We start from the raw sequence: 15,292 nt of genomic DNA, 5'->3' as shown, positions 1-15,292 counted from the left end.
AAAAGTCCACATCTCCCCAGGAACTGAGACTTGTGTCTGCATTCGAAAAACCTACATGCAAATAATCACATGCATTTGTGTACATATGCGCATTCTTCACACTTGAAACCCCTCCAATTGCAAGATCATTCATGCTCTCCTAATTGAAACAGGCTAAAAAACTCAGGGGAAAAAACTTTATAGGGAGTGTGAGATGATAAGAAAAGCTGGCCTTTTAAAATCTCTTAATAATAAAAAGAGAGAGAGTTATAAAGCATGATTCGTGGGGGTACTAAATCAGACAGACTGATAAAGCATATAAAGTTTGATCTAAGACTCCTATCACTTATCAAAGCCAACAAACCTGTCAACAGAACAGACCACTCACATTTATGGGAGTCAGAGATGAAAAGGGGCTTTCAAGAATCAAAACAATAAAAGGGTATACAATGCAATTTTTTTTTCCTGGACATTCTAAGAACAAAACTACTTCATTATTCTTGCTAAGTAAACCAGAAAAATTGTCAGGCCACAGGCATATTTTTTAAATGATAATATATATTGCCAGGGGTGAATTTAGTCATTTTGGGGCCCAAAGCAATTCCAACCACGGGGCCCAAAAGTTCTAAAATTACATTTAGTACTTTTTTTTAATACTTATTATTATTTTTTTCTTATTTCATTCGATCTCCTTTTCTACATTCTATCTTAATACAAAATAATAATAGCATGTAAAGCATCTTGTAAAACTTTTAAAACGATTTGTTTGCTTAAGATGAATTCACAACTAAACCTAATAAATGAACTTTTTCGTTTTTAAAATGAAATCTTTGCTGATTTCACTTCTGGACTGGTCCATGATTAAAAGTGGGGTACACATTTGCACAGATTTATTAATTACACTTCCATTAATTTTTTTACCTCACCATACAAAATATGATAGAAAACAATGCTTTATATAGAATTATTAGCCCCCCTTTGAGTTTTCTTTTTCTTTCTTTTTTAAATATTTCCCAAATTATGTTTAACCAAGCAAGGAAATTTTCACAGTATGTCTGATAATATTTTTTCTCTCGGTTTTTACATTTTTTTTAAAATTATTTTAAGGTTAAAATTATTAGCCCCTTTAAGCAATTTTTTTTTTCGAAATATACAGAACAAACCATCGTTATGCAATAACTTGCCTAATTACCCTAACCTGCCTAGTTAACCTAATTAACCTAGTTAAGCCTTTAAATGTCACTTTAAGCTGTATAGAAGTGTCTTGAAAATATCTAGTCAAATATTATTTACTGTCATCATGGCAAAGATAAAATAAATCAGTTATTAGAAATTAGTTATTGAAACTATTATGCTTAGAAATGTGTTGAGAAAAAACTTCTTTTATCACCTCAGATGATTTTAAACATTAAAGTGGACAGTTTACTTGTATTTAATATGCTTTCTATGTTTTTAAAATCACTTTTGTAAATTTAATCATCCCGTGTGTGTGTGTTTAACATTGGTAAACCCTGCTGACAGTCCAAAACCAATATCTCTTTTATATGCAAAACAGTCATTGCACATCAGGCAGACGGCATTGAAAGATTTTACAGGGATCATGAGTAAATAGTTTATTTTTGCATATATTAATTACATTGACTATAGACTCCTGTAGAATTACAACGAATATTTCTTTCAATAGAGTGCAGTCTACAGCCAACAGCACAAATACAGTACATACTTTGCATTAATAATGTTCTAGAATAGAATATAAAACATTTATTTATTTTAAACATGTGCATCAAACAGACCATTATGTGCAGGATAAGTCCTCATCTGCTGCTCAAGTGGACAAGGACATTCATCTAAATTCCTTCAGATTAAGTCTCCTTTCTACAAAACAAACCCCAAAAATATATTTATGTGCTTTCACAACAATTGTGTGTTGAATATCAGGTAGAAAAAAATCATGAGCAAGTTTACAATGCAAGATGCTTAGGATTTCTGAAAAAGATCAATTCTTTAATATATATATATATATATATATATATATATATATATATATATATATATATATATATATATATATATATATATATATATTAATGAATTCAAAAGACCTGCAAACATATTTTGATGACATTAAACAATGGTTTTTGTGCTTTTTCAGAAGTTATGATTGGTAAAACTGTCCTACTCCATTAAAATAGAGTAGCTGATATTGATTATTCTCTTTACACATGCACTTGTCAATTCATTGTTGCTCTCTCCCTCTCTCTCTCTCCATTTGTTTAGACTGTGAAATGAACAATGGTCCAGTTCAGCTGTGAAATATGTAGTAAAAAATGATTCAAAGCATTTGTGTGAGCTGCTCATACCTTGTTTGCTTTGTTAGAAAAATTAGGATGTGCTAAAACAAATAATTACAAATTACAGTTCTACAATTTACAGGTTTCTGATCCAAAATGTAGTATACTGATATTTCTTTTGATATAAAAAAGAACATTTTGATATAAAGAGAAAAATTTTCAATCCTCTTCCCACACCACTGATTTCAAGCAACAGTTCAGACATGTACGTGGAATTGAAAAGAGAGTGACTCGGTCCAAGTACATAAAGATTATATTGATAATGGTTTCGGTACTCAACCATAGTTTTCTCAGCAATTCACCAGCAATATGCCAACAGAGGGTAAAATTACACTATTACAGTATAATAGTTTCATTATAAAGTATATATGAGTTATACAGTACATTTAGATCTGGCTATGTATGAAAGGAGATTGTATGAATTCCTTTTCTTTGCATGACACACTGACAATACAGTAAAAAAACATTAAGTGCTTTTTCACAACGCATCGATTTCAAGTGTTGGAGCCTAAGAGAGGCTTTCAGGCTTTTAGAAAACTTTTTTTCATATAAATATCAGTCTACAGACTTTTATAGACAACAGAGAAGATCTCATTTTTAAAAGTTTTTTTTTACTTTTTGTTAAAAAACTACATTTTTGAAAACATTTGACCTTTTATAAAGCCTTCATTTTTTTTTACTTACAGTAAGTTGAATTAATTTTAAGTCATTATATGGCTGCATGTTATTGGAAAAATCTGATAATGTGATACTTTATTTTTCTGTGATAAATATTATGATATGGATACAGTTTCAGACAGTTTGAATAGCTCTATTTAATGGTTTGCTGAGGAGTCTTACACTATTCAGGTACAGAAATTAATTAATCACAATGCAAAAAAAAAAAAGCTTTCTTTGTCTCGTTTTAAGTCCAAATATATGAAAAGCAAATACAAAAATTGTTTAGTTTTCACCATCAGAAGAAATAAGTGAAAATATTTGTATCTGTCAGTGGGTTAAGTGAAATTATTTTGCGTTGGCTTTGAAATATTTGGACTAAAAACAAGACAACATTTTTAAGTATGAAATGTTTTTTTGTCTAAATCATATAAATTTCATATTAATACAATGATTCAATACAATTCTGGAGCTCATGGTCAACTATATTTCAGACTGGACATCCCATATCTTTGCGATGTGACTATTGCAGATGCGCACATTGCAATATCAATGTTGAAACAATATATTGTGCAGCCCTATGTACAACTTACATACGAGTAACATGTGAATCTTGTATAACTCAAATAGTGAAGTGTGATTAAGCTATCAATAATAGTATTGTATTTATGTATGTACTGTATTTATTTATTTTTCTGTTGTAGGTTAGCTTATATTTTTTACAACTGCAGTAAAAAAAGGAGTACACATTCAAACCCTTTGGCAGTTTTAACAACATATATAAGTACACCTCAATATTATATTTCTGCATATACATTAGATTAGTATACCCAAATTTATATGCTATAGAATAATATTAATTACACATTTAAAAAGTGGAAAAATCAAGAGAAGCAAAACAATTGAAAAATTTTGTTGAAATTTTGTAGGTTGTAATATTTTTGCAATATTTTGCTTCAATTTATTGGTTTTATCTTTCAATTTCTAAATATATTTGTTGACTAAACTCTTATTTTAATTAAAATATCAGAATTATTTTATTAATTCTGTTTTGTTGCCTATATTCACTGAGAAATGGATAACAATATTCATTTTCAAAATGGGGTGTTCTCAAAATATGCTGAGCACTGTCTATGCCAAACAGCCAATGAATGTTGTAGTAGTCACTTATTTTAGTTACACCGGGGATGTGGTTTTGGATAATGTATCCACAGAAAAAAAATATTTTGCCAGCTTTGCCCTTGGCCTACAAGTATCAAATCTCATAAGAATACAAAACCACAACAGATGCTCATGTTTAACAACACAATTAATGAATATGTTATTCAAATTATCTCTTTTTTGTATCTGATTGGTAAATTACACAGCGGTTATCATGACTGGTCTGCTTCCACAGTTGCCCTATTCACAGTGGCTAAACTCCACATTATTCTGATTTCCTTCCGTCATTGAACTTTCACTTCAACCCCTCTCTGAATCTCTGCCAAATCTTCCCATTTCTCTTATCACTAATGTCATTATAATGTTATCAAGATCAACATTAGGCAATAGTCTGTGTTTGCGCTGAGCCAATAAACATAGTCTGCAAAAAGTCTAGAACATGTCATGACGTGTAGACACATTATAATAACCTGAAATTTAGTGGACAGTTAAATCATTTAATACAGCAGCGGCACTGTTTGTAGTGTTACACTGTTATTGTGGTCTAGATAAATAGAAAATTAAATATTTGAATGTTCTTGTGCAAAGAACTCTTAAAACAAAAATCCTAAATTGGCATCCTTAAAAAAAAGTTTACACCCAAGGACGAACAGGTTCTTTACAGAGGAAAAGGGGTTTTTCTTAATATAAAATTTGAGGTAACGTACATGAGGTTACATGTTCAATGACCTAAAAATATTTATTACTAAATTACGCACAACATAATCCTAACCTAAAAATAAATAATATAATTTAGTACTTAATTGTACAGGTATGCTTTAACAAAGACACTGTGCAAATGTGCTTAACCAATGCTCTGCATAATCACTGCACTATTTAATATTTGCACATTTAAAATTGTACATATTCATTGCAATTTGTTGCATTAAAACTGCACATATACATTTGTTCATTTTATACATTTGTTCATTTGTTCAAATTATGTTCATATGTATCTGCATACTTCTGATTATTAATAGTAACCTCTACATATATTGTAAATTTCTGACCATAGTTAATACAACCTGTATATAATGTTCATAGTACATCCATCTGTAAATATTACCCATAGTTTTCTATAATTGCACTTGATAATTTATACCTATATCTTGTACTTGCTGGTATTGTACTCCTGGTTATACCTGCACTGCATTTCGTTGCCTTTTACTTCTAAATGTGTAATGAGAATAAAGTTTACCTTAATCTAATCAATACTGTATAGATAGACTGGTCTGTTCACCTGAACGTCCTTTGGGGAAACAAAAATAAAAACAAAGAAATAAACCTTATGGGAGATTAATAAAAGCATTTATTTAAAAATAATATAAATATTTATTTTGACATATATTAGCTTTAATTTGATACATTATTATATATTCTGTTTTATATATTATTATTTTTATTAAAAATAAATACTAGAAAAACAGAAGAGATGATATTTGACCCAAAGTGTATAGGTGACCATCATCAAGTGGTTGTACACGACCATACCATTACTCAGTCAGAGACCTACTCTAAAGTAGTACTTGGGCATTAACATTGACAGTTCTTTTACATGGAAAACACACATAAAGTGGCTTTGCTCTCGTTTACACCAGAGATTGTAATTTTAACAGAGGTTATGTCTTTTTCTAGTTAACAAGAAGCTTATGATTTTGTTTTATAAAGCTGTTTTTGAAAGCGTTGTTAGATATCACAGTGTGCTTTGGCAACCTACCTGTACAGCGTTAATCTGTAAAACAATAGCTGATGCATCTTTTAAAGACAGGATGGAAAATTGTTGGGCATGATGAATATTTTAATCCTAAAGTTTTATATGAGTATAGTGTCCTCACTCAGGTGGAAAGAATTATGAATTGCTTCCCTCTGGTAGGAGGTAAAGAGTCCCTAAGTGTATGAACTGATATAAGAAATCCTTTGTAGCAGTTTCAGTGGGTTCACTTAACAAGAGTTTATTTTAATTAGCGTTATAATTATTGTAACTACTGTATTTTGTATTGTTTGTTTTTATGGAATGTCAATATGGTGATATCCATAACAAATTTCCAGTCAAGGACATTAAAGTTTTACTACTTACTACTATTATCATTATTATTTAAGTAATAATATATTAATATAAGGCTTACAGTTTCCCATTAGAATAATTTTATCTCGTTATTTTCAAGACTTAAATCACTTTATATAATAATAGCAATAGTAGTAGTAGTAGTAGTAGTAGTAGTAGTAGTAGTAGTAGTAGTAGTAAGAAGAAGAAGAAGATGGGGATGATGATAAAAAACAATAAGAAAAAAAAATCATAATAATAGCCTAAGTACACTAAATTCCACAACTCCACGTAAAATGCATACATTTATGAATATGAGATTTTATAGCACCCCCTTGTGGTATTTCTCAGGCAAGAGTCCAGAGAAGCACTTTTGGCTTGTCACCTAAATATGCCGAATATTGAAACTCTTTGCATTGTTGTGACCTCATTCATCTTCTGCAGCAGATTTAACAATAGGTTGTTTTCCCCAAAACCTAGCGACATCTTAGTGTATTATAGACGCGTTTGTAACTCATTTAAGGTGTTAAAAGTTTATCATCAAAACTTTTGTAGCAAATGAACACTAACATAAACATAATTCAGATTTTTAAAAACACAATGGTAACCATAGCTTCCGACAGTTACTATAGTTACAGTCACTCGCGTAAAGTCATGATACGTGACTGCTGGGCTTTTTCTAACATTGCGGGAAGCTTTTAGAAATATCTTTCATTTTGGTCGACAGTGTTAACCAGGAACAAGTTAGCATATTTTCAACAACGGAAACTATGGTTACCTTTTCCGTCAGGTTTGTGGTGTTACAGATGCCACTTACCGTTAGCAGGCAGCAGGTGATGTGCGCTGGAGAGCTCGGGTCTGTTTGATCAGCCGTGAACGCGCTGCGCGGCCGTATCGATCTGATTTACTGCGCGCACGAACAGAAAGAACAGTGCTGAAGTAAGCGACATACGCAAGAGAGAGAGGGGGGGAGGGAGGGAGGCACAGACAGACGTGCAAACACCTGGAAGTGTCCTGATAGCGCTCTTTGACTGGTTGTACTTTGGCAAAAATCAGTCTTTGGATATAAAGATTAGAGGAGCGCGTCACTGGCAGCCGCGCCCTCCTGGAGCCGCCCCTGGATTTACTGCATGAGGGCGAGATTTCCAATTTATGACAAACAGGAGTAGAGGAAATTACAATAGCCAAGTTCTCCAAAATTTATGGTGAAGGTTTTCGTCAGAATTCAGTAAGTTAGTTTCAGTGTCATAAAACTTTGATAACTTACTTGCATGATGAACAATTATATATATATATATATATATATATATATATATATATATATATATATATATATATATATATATATATATATAAATATATGTATACACATACACACACACACACACACACACACACACACCGGCCACGTTATTAAGTACTCCTGTCCAACTGCTGTTAACACAAATTTCTAAAAGAGGATTTAAGTGACTTTCAACATGCATGGTTGTTGGTGCCAGACTGGCTGGTCTGGGTATTTCAGAAACCGCTGATCCACTGAGATCACGCACAACCATCCAGCTGATAGAAAGGTAACAGTAACTCAAATAACCACTCGGTACAACTGCGGTATGCAGAAGAGCATCTCTGAACGCACAACACGTCGAACCTTGAGGCAGATGGGAAACGGGAACAGGAAACTGAGGCTAAAATTCGCACAGGCTCACCAAGATTGGACAATAGAAGATTTTTAAAAAACGTTCCCTAGTCCGAGTCTCGATTTCTGCTGTGACTTTTGGATGGTGGGTCAGAATTTGGCTTCAACAACAAGAAAGCATGGATCCATCCTGCCTTGCATCAACGGTTTAGGTTGGTGGTGGTGGTGTAATGGTGTGGGGGTTTTTTATTTTTTATTTATTTTTTATTAGTAGTTAGTCCAAATTAGTACCAGTCGAGCCATGTGTCAACGCCACAGCTCACCTGAGTATTGTTGCTGACCATATACATCCCTTTGTAACCACAGTGTACCCATCTTCTCATGGATACTTCCAGAAGGATAACGCACCATGTCATAAAGCGCAAATCATCTCAGACTGGTTTCTTGAACATGACAATGAGTTCACTGTACTCAAATGCCCTCCACAGTCACAAGCTCTCAATCCAATAGAGCACCTTTGGGATGTGGTGGAACATGAGATTTGCATCATAAACATGCAGCCGACAAATCTGCAGCAACTATGTGATTCTATCATGTCAATATGGACCAAAATCTCTGAGGAATATTTCCAGAACCTTGTTGAATCTATGCCGTGAAGGATTAAGGCAGTTCTGAAAGCAAAAGGGGGTCCAACCCGCTACTCGTAAGGTGTACCTAATAAAGTGGCCAGTGAGTATGTATGTATGTATATGTATATAATAGCAACAATATTGTTAGCAAGTTTTCAGGATTTAGTGCAGCCTGTTGTGGTCATAAGATAATAATATTAGGTTAGATTTAGGTTGTGACGTCAGGTGACCAATAATTCCATGTCTAGCCAGCATCTGGACAACATTATTTTGACGTCCAATAACGACGTCAAATGACGTTGATAGTTGGTTGATTTTAGGTTGTGTTAGGTTGCGTTCTGTGAATAAACGTCGCCTCGTGGTTCCATCCCAAAGAGGGAAGAAATCACTTTCGCGAACGCTCACGCTCAATCTGCCCAGTTGGTGGAATGAACTCCCTAACTGCATCAGAACAGCAGAGTCACTCGCTACTTTCAAGAAACGACTAAAAACTCAACTATTTAGTCTCCACTTCACTTCCTAATCTGCAATTGCCTCTTTGAATATCACACTAACTGTACAAAAAAATATATATATATAAATATATATAACTAATAATAACTAATACTACTAATACTTCCCTTCTTAGACTTCACAGACCTGAAACTTGCCTTTAGTACTTATTCATTGTTGCTCTTAGTTGTGTAAATTGCTTCCTTGTCCTCATTTGTAAGTCGCTTTGGATAAAAGCGTCTGCTAAATGACTAAATGTAAATGTAAATGTAAATGTTAGAAAGTGACCAAAATCCAACATCGAGCCAACATCTTAAACCAATGTCATATTGACTTTAAATTCTGACATTTATTCTTAAGTTATGGCAACCAAAATCCAATGTCTAATAGACGTCATAGTGGTAACGTCCACACAAAGTCAAACTGTAACATCATTAGACATTAGTATTTGATTAATTTTAGGTTGATTGTTGGACATTGAAGTTGGCCTGCTGTTGGGTTCTGACATTTCCGACAACATCAACAAAATTAAATGTCCCCACGACATTAGGGTACAACGTCAGTCTAACGTCATGTTGATGTCCTGTGCCTGCTGGGGCTTTAAAAACTTCACTATCTTAACTCTTTAAACCTAACACTTCTTATCATACGTACACGAAATAAATTCATAAACAATCACAGTACTGATGACTGATGGTACACTCTGATAAAAAGATAAAGGAAAAACTTTGACAGCAGGCTGCATATGCTTATAAGAGAATGCATCTTTTAAAGTCCACATGAAATCAAAATGACAAATTTTGGGCTTTTCGTGTATATGTTAGCCTTATAGTTTTCTATAGTCTAAGCTACACAAAAACAATGACAAATTTGGAATTTAGAAGATATTTCCTGTCTTTCATTTCCGCCTAAGAATCAGAGGTTTTGAGGACGTCATGCTGCACTTTAGATTTGAGTAAGATTTAGTAAGTTTAGTAAGACTTTCTGTCCAATTAAATGCAAAATGTATGAATTTATCATTTGAGATACTGGATTTTAAAAAGTCAGGGAGGGGGAGGGTGGGAGGTTGCTTGATTTGTCCAGTCCGGTCCAGTTCTGCCCTTTTATTTCAGTGAAAATGAAGTCAGTTTTTATGGGTACTTTAAGAAGTCTTTATGATGAACTTTTTTGTTGCAATTTATTCGAAACAGATCAGTAGAAAATATATTTTCATTCCATAGTATGCATACTGTTACAAAGCCTATATCAAAAAACCGTGTCCCAAATCCCAAAGTGTACATTTTAATCAATAGATCAATATAATCAATATAAACAGATTAATAACAGTCTCTTTTTACAGCACAGATTAGCTTTTTCTGTTATCAAAAGGTTTCCTTTGGGTGCTCCGGTTTCCCCCCACAGTCCAAAGACATGCGGTACAGGTGAATTGGGTAAGCTAAATTGTCTGTAGTGTACGAGTGTGGATGAGTGTGTGTGGATGTTTCCCAGAGATGGGTTGCGGCTGGAAGGGCATCTGCTGCATAAAAACATGCTGGATAAGCTGGCGGTTATTCCACTGTGGGGACCCCGGATTAATAAAGGGACTAAGCCGAAAAAAAAAAGTATGAATGAATAATTCATACTTAATACTTTGAGGTGGGAAAATAATTCTTGAGTTCACTAATAAGATCGGGCAGAAAACCCTGCGCATTATCCTTAATCATTTTTTTGATGGGAATAAAAGCAAGGGCTGTAAAAAGGCTCTATATATTGCAGTTTAACACTTTGTTGCATGAATTTTCTTTATAAGTTAAGACTAAACAGCCACATAATCATTGGCAAAACAAACAACAATATTGGTTACATTTTAAAGGGATAGTTCACCCAAAAATAAAACCGGTTTGGAACAACAAGTGGGGAGTAAATAATTACAGAATTTTCAGTTTTGGGTCAACCTTCCTTTTAATCTTTAATACCCAGACATGTTCAGTAGACTAAAACCAAAACATTTCAAACATTTCTCAGCTAATTTGATTCTACATTTATGATTGATGAAATGGAACTCACCCCATAATGGCTTTTATATGACTTAAACCAAAGTATTTAATTGACAAAAAGTATTTAATCTTTTACAAAAAGTCTGTGTGAAATAATCTCTGCATTATCCGACAATAAGGCTTGTCAACTCCAGTGCCTGGCCATAGCGAAACACAAGCTGGAACAGGAGATGAATTAAAGAACCGCGTGTTCCTTTTCAAGACCTCTCCACGCGCTTTCATTTGTTGCAGAGCTGAGTGGAGAGAGAGCGGGCGAGAGAAAGAGAGGGCAACGAGTTGAATTTTTCGTTCCGTCATACGCTGCTTATACTGCTTCTCGGCAGGCGAGGTTTAATTTTGCTGAATGCCATTCGTAATTATTTCAGAATTACAGTTATTTCTCCAACTGGTTTCCGTACGGCAGCAGTAATGGCAAATGCCAGGTGGAGTGGGCTGAGCTGGGTTTTAGGAGAGTCCATTATCTCCTGTAATAGACAGGCGGTTATAAAATGAGCTGGCATTCACTTTCCAAAATGGACCTATTGGTTGGTTCAGTTAATGGCTCAGGGGAGATATTTCAATAGAGAACTGGCTCCCCCAGTATTACCTCCCAGCTCTTCATTTCAACCAGTTTAGCTGTGGTCTTGACTTTATAAGAGGGGGGAGAACAGAAGCAAAGGGAGAAAAGGAGATTGGTTAGGATGATGATAAAAGAGTCTCAGACTTTGACAAACGACTGTCAGCAACTCTTCCTCAGCGCTCTGTCAAGCTGGGTTTGGGATTTGGTTCCATACTAATGGACTTTTTACGATGCCCTGTTGCCTAATTGCATACAAACCAAGTGTTTTCCTACAGAGGTTTCGCCAGAGTCTGTTACTTAGATTATTTTCAGACTCAGATTTATGTGAACTTCCACAAAAGTAGAAAAGCTGAGAATCAGAATCTTTATTCCCAATGAGAGTTAAAATAAGGATAATCTTCAATTAGATCTTCCAGGATTGAAATTTAAAACTTTTCCTTAAATGCTTGAATTTATTGTAACTGTATGTCATTTTCAGTTCAAAGACTTGAATCCTATAAAGCTGGCTGTAAAAAACATGGCCTGTTTTAAGGTTCCAGTGTCCGTGAACTGGCTTTTTGAAGACCTTCTCCTGTCAGAATAATAGACTGCACTCAAGAACCTGTCTCTGAAAAAAAAACACATGCTCTTTTTGAATAAAGCAGCCTTTTACCAGGGCCAAAAGTCAATCCCACTTCTCTTTTCTGTTTAATCGCTTTGTGCAAAGCACACATAGTCATGTCTATTACATTTATTCATTTAGATCATTAAAAATCTAAATTATGAGGAATTCATTTCAAATTTCTGAGTGCAAATTGTTTCTGCACCACTTAGTTTTCAGTGCCAAATATTCGTAAAAAATAAAGGTGGATCGACTGTTTCAAGAAGAACTTTTAACTTTTAAAAAGGGTTATTTCTAGTTTAAAAATGTCCTTTAGGTTATAGATTTGTTGCTAGCACAGGCTCATTCTGAAAATGTAGCCCTATATAAATTTCTGGAGATTGCAGATTATAAAGCCAAAGGTGCGTATGGCTGCATCTTTACCTGGCTTCAATGTTATCACTGGATTGAATAGGTGTTATCAGTGGTTATCAGCTGATAGATATGGGCCAATAGGGGCCTTCTGTGCCTACTGGTAGGCTCAAAAGGCTGTTATTATCCATCCACATGGTTAATCAGCTGTACTAATGGGGGAGAGTGCAGATCCAAATCTGTATTTACATTACTGTGATGGTTGGGTTTAGGGTTGGGGTAGGGGTAGATGTTAATAAAAATCAATTAATGGAAAGTTAATAAATAATATCAATAATTCTCGTTAACTTCAGGCAGCAGTCGTATGGAATCTCTACCTGATTAACCATGAGGCGCAGAAGGCCCATTCTGGCCCATATGTATCAGGTGATAACCACTGATAATGTTTATTCAGTCGAGTGATAACATTCAAATCGGCTGGCATTTCATCTATAAAATGAACTTTACGGGGCGGTAAGTTCCTTTTGCTAACAGCTGACTGCTTACCTCCGTATGGACGGCTTTCCCGCTGTTACCTGTTTGTTTGGCAGACTTGAGACTCAGAGAACTGACCACGACGATGGGGTTCAAGTCCAGCGAAGAATGATTCCAGAAAGCAGATAAGACAAAAACAAAAGCCAAAAAATGTAATAAACAAGTAAATAACAGGGTGAGAATGAGGTAAAATCTGGTAAAAAAAAAAAAAAAAATTAGGCACTTTTTCTGGATTGCTTTTCAAAACACTGTCGGTTCAGTTTAGTCAAGGGGGGGTGGGGTATCGGTTGGTTGGTCAGTCAGTCAGTCGGTCAGTCAACAGCAGCCTCTGGTGCATTCACGTGAGAACAGTAGACCTGAATGGCACTTGCGAGAGAAATTTAAGATCTCAAAAAAAATACACAGTGGTCTCTGGTGGATTCACAAAAATAAAAACTGCAAAAAAAAAAGTACCTCCTGGGATGTATTTGGCACTCTCCAGAAATATATATAGGGCTACGTTTTAAAAATGATTTTTTTTACATTAAAAAAGTATTTTAGAAAAACTTTTCACTAAAATGTTCTTTGTGGAAACAAAGCTGCTTTCACACCTACCTCATTTAGTTTAGTTGAATTGCGTTAGTTTATTTTCCCATTAGTTACAGTTCAACAAAATGTATAATTTGTTTGAAGTATTGCATACAATGTACAAAATAGATAATATATACAGTACATCTCTCCTAACTAACAAGTGTTGTGTTGCCTGCTGGCTTTTCATGTCTTTGTTTACTTTTGAGAGTTCTATGGGATAAAATTATTAATAATATTAATTCTAACCAACTGAAAGGCTGTTTAGGAAATACATTCAATGGTACATCTGGCCAACAAACGATGTGAATGTTGTCACATGATTGCATTCTGTTGGTTTCAACTGATTTGGACCAGAGCAATCATCAGCTTGGTGTGAAAAGAAACCTGCAGAAAAACGCTACAATATATCAGTTGAGGCCCTTGAAACTAAATGAACCGAAACAGGTGTGAAAGCACATACTGAAAAATCTAACTTTCATTTTAAGATTGATGAATTGACATGTTCTCAGGAGATTAGATACACTCAGAAACTTGCAGGGAAACAGACAGAACAAGTGAATATCATATGGGATGGTACCACCAGAGGTTTTGCAAGTGCGGGAAAAGGGTCATGGCATGCATAGGGCCCAAAGAAAAGACTGGATACCAAAAAGCATCCAAATCACTAATAAACAAAGAAGACTGGAAGAAATAGGGACCAAGCTAAAAACTCAAGAGAACTACTGGAATCTTTTTTTTTTAATTTAGAGGTAGATTTTACCACTGAGACTACAGCAGAGATCAACCTATATTTTCAAATATTTTGATGTCACGGTTTAAACACCAGTCACTTCATTAGAATATTAAGCACAGAATAAAAATATTTAAACACTTTAGTACAAAATTTGAAAAAGAACATGATTACTAAATTAAAATATGAGAGAACAGACAACGTAGAGAATCTTGTGTTTAATCTTTTCAGCACTGCAGCTGGAATCGCTCTCCACTTCAGCACTGAACAGGGTAAGGATATGTATTTTGCATATAGTCTCCCAACAGTGGACTGAAAGCCCTGCAGAGACCAAAGCTCTCATAAACAGAAAGAATCAAGAGTTTACTTTATTAGACTTCAACAGGAAACATTATGTTCATCATCAAACTAGGAAAGACTGAATCCAAAAAGTGTGTAAAGACATCAGTGAGAGCTGAAGGAGGATTAGTCATGGCTTGCTGGTGTTTTCTGCAGCAGGGATGTCCTTTACTGCTACATGGCAGAGTGAATGCAAATGTCTATCTGGAGCTATGTTCGTTTTCCTTCTCTGTATTCATCTCATTCAATCAACCAGAATTTTTCACGAAGGACAATGAAACTTTTTGATCACTGTTTTTCCACAATATAAAGGGTTTTTGTTGAAGTGACTTTGCTGCCATACTGTGGCTGCAGCAGGCACAATGACGTTACACAAATTGTAACTGGTGGTGCAAGTATAGAGCTTGGCACTTGGGACTATTTCAGGCACTGTGTAATATCATGCAGCCATGGAACAGCAACAAACTTCACCTCATTACATTAGAATGATAGTATAGTTCCTAGCCATGTTGGAATGATGCAAATTTTAATTTTGCATCATTCTTAATACACAATAAAATGTTCTTCTATCATGCCAAATTGTT

General features: G+C 34.5%; 1 protein-coding gene across 6 annotated transcripts in view; it reads right to left on the bottom strand.

Annotated features, from left to right (window-relative positions):
• esr2b (estrogen receptor 2b) overlaps positions 1–7,142 on the bottom strand; it is a 49,973-nt gene extending 42,831 nt beyond the window's left edge. For 4 of the 6 annotated variants that reach the window (XM_073919306.1, XM_073919308.1, XM_005156972.6 and 1 more), the window contains exon 1: positions 7,049–7,142. The gene's annotated coding sequence lies outside the window, so the exon portion shown is untranslated. Of the gene's footprint in view, positions 1–1,772; positions 1,855–7,048 lie in introns of all 6 variants that reach the window. The other 2 variants (XM_073919307.1, XM_073919310.1) reach the window with 1 other exon arrangement.
• Positions 7,143–15,292: the final 8,150 nt, after the last annotated feature.

Source organism: Danio rerio, chromosome 13 (genome assembly GCF_049306965.1).
Source record: "Danio rerio strain Tuebingen ecotype United States chromosome 13, GRCz12tu, whole genome shotgun sequence".
Lineage (NCBI taxonomy): Eukaryota > Metazoa > Chordata > Actinopteri > Cypriniformes > Danionidae > Danio > Danio rerio.
The sequence above is the reverse complement of the archived record's forward strand: the minus strand, read 5'-3'. Positions and strand labels throughout refer to the sequence as shown.